At 57.1% G+C, this 8,279-nt stretch overlaps 1 long non-coding RNA gene across 1 annotated transcript; it reads right to left on the bottom strand.

Moving 5' to 3' along the window:
• Nucleotides 1–250: 250 nt before the first annotated feature.
• On the bottom strand, nucleotides 251–7,269 carry LOC122691471. Its single transcript, XR_006340415.1, has 4 exons — nucleotides 7,111–7,269; nucleotides 6,716–6,814; nucleotides 1,300–1,426; nucleotides 251–1,205 (listed from the first exon to the last, which is right to left on the bottom strand). It is a non-coding gene; the product is annotated as an uncharacterized LOC122691471 (long non-coding RNA).
• Between the last annotated feature and the right edge of the window lie 1,010 nt (nucleotides 7,270–8,279).

The raw sequence follows: 8,279 nt of genomic DNA, 5'->3' as shown, positions 1-8,279 counted from the left end.
AGAGCTGAGTCAGCCTGTGAAAGCAGACCTCAGCCACACGGCCCTTAGACTCTCTATTTTGGCATTCTGATTTAATTTATCTTGCAGGATGGGAGGGGTCATGGAAGGACAGTCTATTAGCCCTGGCCCCATGGTGGGCTTGGAAGCCTCCTCCTCTGGGCTCCTTGCTGTGTGCAGACGGTGTTGTGAGTGGAAGGTTCTCAGGATGAGTGCAGGGCATGTCCTGGAGCCCAAGGGGCCTGGGGTTGCCCGTGGGGAGTCTGGAACCCAGAGAGGCCAGGCCTGGGCCAGGCCAAGAGAGATTCCAGCTCTAAGGGATGTGAAGCTGCGCCTTCCTCCCCGCGAGCTCCATGCGTGCGAGGACTGTGAGTCACCGTGAGACTCGGAAGAGCAGCACCCTGCCTCCTGCTTGTCCTCCCATCTCCGCTGTCTCCAGAGACAGAGAGCGCTGTGTGGGAGGGGCCCGCACGGGGCTCAGACTGCGCTGTGGTTTTGCTGGTGATGGGAGAGCTCGCTGCCCCTGCGTCCCGGGCCTGGACCCCCGAGGGCGGCTTGTGCAGGTAGTGCTGCCGCTGCGGTGAGGCCATGGGGCTCTCACCCTCCCCCCGGGCCTGTTCCGACCGTGTCCAACATCCTCAGTGGCCGCGGCTCGTTCGTGGTCGCGCCTTGTGACAGCTGCCAGCTCCCGCCTGTCTGCCCCCACCCCTGGGTGAGTGCGTCCAGGATCGCCGTCTCCGTAAGCTGCTTGTGGCCCAGTCCTTAATCTCGGGACCTGGGGACACTCGCTGAGAGCTGGGGACGCAGGCACAGCTCAGTGCGTGGGCATCACCAAGTCGCCCCTGCTCTCCAGGGCAGCAATGAGCACCTGCTCCCAGCAGCGTGGCACCTTGGGCCCTGGGAGGCCTCCCTTTGTTGGACACTCGCTGAGGGGCCAGCACAAACCGCAGGGGTCTCCTCGGCCATTCCTGGCAACCGCGGCATTTGGTTTCAACCAGCCTCTGTTCTATCCCTAGTTTTCAAGGGTCTAGAAATGGGAGCACCTTGTTTCTAAAAACCATCCTCTCTAAGGAATAGCAGGGCTTGTACTTCCCGGACCAGAGAAAATTCCAGGGGGTAAATCACTGCACTCTCGGCAGACAACACGCCAGGCATTTCGTTCTTGAACCGATGGGTTTTGATGCAGTTACAGCAGCAGCACCTCAGGCCTGGAGATCAACAGAAGAGGAAAAGCAATTCTTTAAAACAGAACAGTGATTACAGCTGCATTTCCAGTTAGATTGACTAAGCAGATGTCAATACCTCTGCCTATGGAGACAGGCGGTGTATGTCCCGGTATGTTCCAGCCAGAGCCCTTCTATGGAACATACACCCTGGCCTTTGCACTCCTTTCCAATGGGCTTGGACAACAGCCACAAGCCCTGGGGAACTGTCGAAATAAACACAGACAAATCGCTGTCACCCTCAAAGCCCACCCAGGCCGGTCCATGTGCCCCTTAGGGTTCCCTCCGTCTATTCTCTGCCCCTCTTCCCTCCCTTCCCTCTTTCCTTCCCACCTTCCTTCTTTCCTTTCTTTTAAAGAACAAGGTCTAGAAAGGACCACCACAGCACGTCTTGAGAGGGTCTGCACGCAGGCGCTTCACGTTGGGGTTGTGTCGGGGCCTAGGGAGTGGGGTCCTGTGGGCTTCGCAGAACTTTCTCTCACCACACAACCTGCCTGATCTTGCACGGACCCCTGTGCTGTGACGGTCTCAGGGCAGCGTGTACAGTTCTCAGGGCAGCAGTTCCTGGGTACAAGCCGCCTTGGAGAGGAGCCGAGTGTGGCTGGCACGGCCCTGGGCCTCCCCAAAGAGGTTTTGTCAAGGTGCTCAGGCTCCGGAGCCTGCCTCTGCTCCTCCAGCCCAAATCCCTCCCTGCTCCCCAGACAACACTGGGAACCTCATGGATGGAAGTTTCAGAGGACACCTGCCTCGTTTGGGGCTTGATTCCCAGAGCCTGGCACAACGTCTGGCCTGAAGCAACTCTTGTCAATGAGGAGACCGGGCCGGTGGCCCTTCCTAGGCTTCCCTGGATGACACCTACACAGGGTTCCTGTAGGACCTCCATCTCCCTCTTTCCTAGGAGGGTCATTTTTCCCCAGGAAAAAGTGCAGACTTCGACAGACAGCCCTAGGGTCTGCATGAGACCCTGTCGGGGGCCAGCAGCGGGGTGGAGATCTCCCTGAGCTGGTCAGGGAAGGCGGTGCAGAGTTAAATATCATAATGGAGTCGGGTGTGTCCACCTTCATCCCCAATGGCGTTTGTTGAGCTTGAGTCCTTGCTGAGGCTTGGCCGGAGGTGGCCGTCCCAGCAGAGAGGCTCCCATCTGGAAGGGGCTGCCAGAGGCCTCTCCCAGCCCAGCCCTCCTGGTGCTCCAGGCCTGCCGCCCCCACCTTGGGCTTCACAGCAGCCCCGGATGCTGCGGGTGGAGAGGGTGCCAGACGGTCCCAGGGGAGGCTGCTGCCCTCACGCGTGCTTTGCCCCTGGCCCCGGGGGCCCTGCAGGGCTGCTTGTCAGCTTCTTCCCTGCTGGGGTGATCTCTGCTCCAGGGGCAGGGTGGCCGAGGCAGGCTCTGAGCTGAGGCCTAGCTGACTCCCAAGCCCACACGGTCTTTCGGGGCTGCTCGTGGCCTCCAGATGGGGACAGGGAAGGAGAGGCTGTGGCCGCTGCAGAGGTGCTGGGCCTGGAGCCCGCCAGCCTCCAGGTTCGCAGGAAGCACGAGGCTGCCCAGGCCCCCCCGGGCCTGCCGGTGGGAGCCCCGCTGTCCTGCCCCCAGGCCGCGGTGCGGGGCCAGCGGCTGCTGAGGATGGGCACGTGGGTCTCTCTGGTCCTCTGGAGAGGAAGATGGACTTCAACTCCTGTTTGAACTCACCAATGCTCCTAAAGTCACTGTCTGAGATTCAGTCCTTGGGCTCGTGTTAGGATAATCGTGTTCCGATGCTGTCTCCCCGGGGGGCTGTGTTCCGCGGGGGTTCTTATCGCTCCCTGCACAGTGCGCGCCTCCCAGGCCTGGCTGCTCCGGGATGTTTGCTGAATGAATGAGTGATTGGCGTGTTCAGGGCAGCTAAGGTTCTGGGTTCACAAGGCTGAGGAGAGGGGAGAAGCTGATATCAAGCTCGCTGCCTTCACAAAGCCCCCTGGGGCTGAAACTAGCCATCTTTCAGTCCAGGCCCCTCCGGAGGGAGAGATAATGTGTTGAAAAGACAGATGTCTCTGCATCCAGAGCACTCTTCAACTTTCCAGCGGTCATTTCCACCCCTTTTTTATTCCTAGGAAACCTCTGGCCCAAAGAGACGCCAGGTTCCCCCCAGGTAGGATGCACCCTGATGCTGACAGGTGGGTGAGGAGCAGAAACATGGAGGGCTGAGGGCAACATGCTGTGTTGATCGTCAGGAGAGGCTTTAGTGTGTGAAACTTGTGATTGCTGTCTCAGCAGTCAAACCTCGGGGTGCAGGAGACAGGGCTCAGAGAGTGAAAGGGGCACATTCTCCGGCCTCACTCCCTCACATGCCAACCAAGGGGCCCCCAGACCCCCCACCTCCCCCAGACCCTGAAGAGGAAAGAAGAGGGAGTCCAGGCCCAGAGGCCTGGCTGTGCCGGCCCACCTCTGCCTGCCGAGACCCCCTGGGCCTCTTGAGAGGGGAAGACCCCCCTCCCAGGTGGGGGCAGAGGGGGCTCCTTCTCCCCCTTATCTGCTTCAGGGGGAAACAGAGCACTGTCCCCCTGTGCAGGCTCTGGAGCACGGTCCTCCACTGGGAATCACCTGTTTCTTGCATCTTAGTGGCTGGAGAGAAGTGAGTTTGTCTGTGAGACTCTGCAGAAATTCCAAGAGCGAGGCAGGGACAGAGGCTGAGGAGACAGAATCTCGTTGAAGGGAGCACCCGCCCACCAGGTCCTCCCGAAGTCTCTGGGGCCTGGCCCAGGCCTGTGCTGCTCCTCAAGTAGAGTCTTGGGAGCACCTGGGGCCTGGGCATGCTCAGGGAGCACCCGCCCTTATCTGAGGCTGGGGCCCAGTGCTGGGGCGGGAGGCAAGTGATGGGGGGTCAGCTCGGGGCAATTCCATAGCTGCCCCTCCAAGGAGGGCACCGCCAAGCGCCTGAAGCTTTTATCCGGGGGTTCAGGATGACTCCTGTGCGTGTCTGCGTCTCTGTTTTTGTGTGGGTGTTAGTCACTCAGTCGTGTCTGACTCTTTGTGACCCTGTGGACTGTAGCCCGCCAGGCTCCTCTGTCCATGAAATTATCCAGGCGAGAATACTGGACTGGGTTGCATTTCTTTCTCCAGGGGATCTTCCCAACCCAGGGATCAAGCCTGGGTTTCCTGCACGGCAGGCAGATTCTTGTGTGTGCGCCTGTGCGTGCCCGTGTCTGTGTGTCTGAGTTCACACGCCCGTGTGTGCTTGTGTGTGCTCATGCCTGTGTGTGTTTCTGCATGAGGCCGTGTGTGTGCTGCACAGCCACTCTGGCCTCCCTCCAGAAAGTTGTCCTTCTCTCCTCAGCCTTGCTATTGATCTTCCCCCCACTGACCTGGACAGGACTGTGTGTCCCGTGGGGTTCCCCTGTGACCCTGGAGGCCTGACATTGCCTGTTGACTTTTGGAAGCATCTGAAAGGCAGGAGTGGATATGAGATCCTGGTTCCTGGACTTCCAGGCCCAGGTCAGCCTCCCACCTCTCCTGATGCATAACCCTCTGACCTTTTGTTTTCTCATCTGTGGAATGGGTATTCTGATGACTACACAGTTGATTCAGAAGAACAAATGTCAAACCCCAGCACCATGTCAGGCTCATAGCAAATTCTCTGGAAGATAGCACTCTGGATGTCTCGAGTTTGTTCTGTTAGGAGTACTGGGGAGGAATAAATCCTGAGGGCATTCTCCAGTTGCATCTAAAGTCAGAGACAGAAGTAGGAACAGATCCAGGTTCTGAGGAATTAAGTCGGCATGGAGGAGTGTGTCACACAGCCCCTTATTATTATTACTGTTACTAGTAGTATATAACAGTAGCAATTACGAATTTGAATAGCTACAACCACAGCTAACATTTGCGGAGTGTCTACACTGTGTTAGTCGCTGAACAATGCGTGTTACCGGGATCTACTATTTCCTGTCATCCTTGCAACAATCCCATTTTATAAATGAGCAAATGGGGGATTCCCTGGTGGTCCAGTGGTTAGGACTCACTGCTTTCCCTGCCAGAGCCCAGGGAACAAAGATCCTGCTAGCCATGCGGTGTGGCCCCCACCCCCCAAAAAAAGAGTAAATGGACCTATCTCCCTGTGTGTTTATAATTGCTTGCATCGTTTAGATAAAATCAAGAGCAAGTGTGATATGGTGAGAAAGCACAGAACTAGCAGTCAGAAATCCTGGACCTTAGGCTTATTTGTGCCACCAATGCATCCCAGGGATGCAGGCAAGTCATTCTCTTGAATCCTCACCGAGCCCCGCGGTACTTCTTAATGGAGGTGTTTGCTACATCACCAAGGTGCCTCTGCACACACGGCTTCTCTACCCAGGTGTAGGGGTCGCTCGGACCCCACTCGTCCACCAGGCTCCAGGACCTGGGACGCCCGCCCCTTGCCTCCTAGCCACAGATTGGAGACCTTCCCTGTGAGCGTTCTGTGTCCGGGCGCCCTCCGTGCTGAGCCCAGCAGCGCCGAGAGGTGGGAGCGGCCGGGGCCTTGCTCACAGATGCCGCTTTCGGGGGGCCTTGCTCACAGACCCCGCTTTCGGGAGGCCTGCGGTTGCCGTTTGAAATCGCATTAGGCGGTAACTTGAGAGAGAGCTTGTCAGCTTGTCTGCATTTGGAAACAGATTTGAATAACATTTCTGATTTGTCCCAAGCTTTTGCTGGGGATCTGGACAGGATCAGGGAACAGGCTGTGGATGGAGCCGGGGCGCCCTGGGGGTGGAGGGGAACTTGCCGGGACCTGCTTGCTCTTCTGTGCACTCAGGCCACCCGCCGCCCTGGGCACCCGAGCGCTCGCAGCCGGAGCCGTTTCCTGGAGCGGGCCACTGCCCAGGGGATGTGCGCATGTGGTGTCTTCCCCAAGGTGGCACTTGTTTCGGCCTGAGAGGTCTTTTAGAAGGCCACATGCTTTCTAATTAGACCACGAATGCGTGCTCCATCCTTTTATTTTTGGGAATTTGGTCTTTCACTGGATCCCTCTCTCGAATTTTCCTTCAGGAGCCTGTTCCTTTCTTCTTGTCTGTTCCTACCTTCTAGTCCACCTATCTACCTGGAGGCCTGCCTGCTGGTGTCCACCTGACTGCTCTCTCCCTCCGTCACTTCCGCCTCCATTCCTGCCTTCTCCTTCAGCCTCATGTTTTTCTACTTATTTTATGTATATAACAACTCCTCCACAGCATAGCTCCATGACCTTTACAAATAGCAGCTCATGTCATCCTCACAAAAGCGCAGTGAGGGGAGTACTGCAATCACCTGAGGTTTAAAGCGGCCTTTGTAGGTTTGGGGGAACTGCGGGGGCCTGGGGGTCGGGGGCAGGGGCAGGCTGAGATGAGACAGTCACTGCCCATTCCTGCCAGCTTTCTAGTCAATGTGTCTGCAGAAACCTCCAGCAAAGCAGCGGACCTGCCCCTCCTGCGGTGTGGATTTTCCCAGCCCATGAAGGGCATCCTGCTCCCCGATTCCTGCCCTGAGCCGAGCGAGCCCCAGGAAGACTTACCCCTCAACATGCCACGTGGTGACTTCCCACGTCCTGAAAGCCTCTTGTAAACTTCTGGGCCAACGGGGCCACCTGCTGGGACTCGGTAAGACACCTCACCTGGTTTAGTGAAGGAGTTTGTCATTAATATATCTTTTGAGGTTATGAATCCCCATTTAAAGATGAAAAATTAAGGTCTAGAGAGGTATAGCAGTTTGCTCAAGGTGATCCCACTGAAACATGCTAGGGTGGATATTTCAGCCCAGGCCTTCCTGACTTAGTCCCACTTAGCCACACCCAAGGGCCTCTGTGACATGAGGTAACAGTAGGGAGATCAACGGCTATACCAAACAATCCCCAAGTCTCTGTGACTTGACACCATAAAAGTGTGCCCACAATTCCCTAAGCAGACTCACCTGGGTGTCTCCTGGTGACTGTCCTCCAAGCGGTGACTGAGGGGCCCACATGTCTCTGCTATCATCTCGGGCTTCAGGGTCCTCAGCTAGATGCTACCCAGCAGATGAGGAAAGAACAGAGGATGGGGTAGGAGGTTTAACTGTCTGGGCCTGGGAGTAGAGTTCATCGTCTCCACCACCTTCCACTGGCCAGATTCAGACACTAGCTACAAAGGAAGCCGGGAAATGTAGTCTGGTTTTGTGTCCAGGAGGGAAAGAGGAACAGTTTAGTGAACAACCCAGCCTCTCCCATACAAAGTCCAGTCTGTTTCCCGTTTCAACAGCTATGACGTCCTGGCCACTGTCTCTTAAGCAGATCGTATTGATTTTTCACAGTTTTCCTTCCCTCCCCATCCTTGTCAAGGTGCATTCTGGACAGAGTGTACTTCTTCGTCCCAAAGATTTGCCCCATGACCTGCTGTAACCAGTGGAATGAGGGCAGACATGAGATGTCTCACCTCCACCCGAGGGCTTCCAACGTTGTGTGGTTGTGTTGGCCTTTCGTCCCCCTGCCTTGCACCTTGAGAGGGGTAGGCCCGGGTGGCGACTGCTCCTTCAGCCTGAGCCCTGGAATGAGTATGTGAGCAGAGCCCAGTGGAGAGCAGAGATGCCTCAGCCGACTTGCAGACCTGTGAGCAGGAGATGCGCGCTTGCTCCCGTTGGAGTTTTTGTTTCACAGCGCGTGGCAGCGCTCCCTGGCCTGCATAGACTGGCTCTCCCGTGCCCTGTGGTGCCATCGGATGATGCCACACGTGATGCTCTTGGCATTCGTGGAAAGTCACGATCTCCTAGAGCCCAGGCCAACTCCCCTTGGTGTTCCTGCTCCTTGGGTGCTCAGGAGATACAGAGGCTGCTATTCCCTCAGTTTGACTCTTGTTCACAGATTCACCCAGTATTCCTCCGCTCACTGGAGAGTGGGGCTTGTGGAGCGGGAGGCGCATGACCTCCCCTTTCCTCTTGCGGCCACGCTCCTGCCCCACACGTGGTAGATGGTCAGACAGTGTTGGCTGCACTGCACGACGTGAGCGTTCCTCCCTGTAAGGGAGGCCCGCAGGGCACAGCGAGTGCTGGCAGGAACCCCTGGCAGGGCCCAGACTGTGCTCAGCGCTTCGAGGATGGATCTGTCACCA

This window comes from Cervus elaphus, chromosome 4 (genome assembly GCF_910594005.1).
Source record: "Cervus elaphus chromosome 4, mCerEla1.1, whole genome shotgun sequence".
Taxonomy (NCBI): Eukaryota; Metazoa; Chordata; class Mammalia; order Artiodactyla; family Cervidae; genus Cervus; species Cervus elaphus.
Note: the sequence above shows the minus strand (reverse complement) of the source record. Positions and strands in the feature narration are given on the sequence as shown.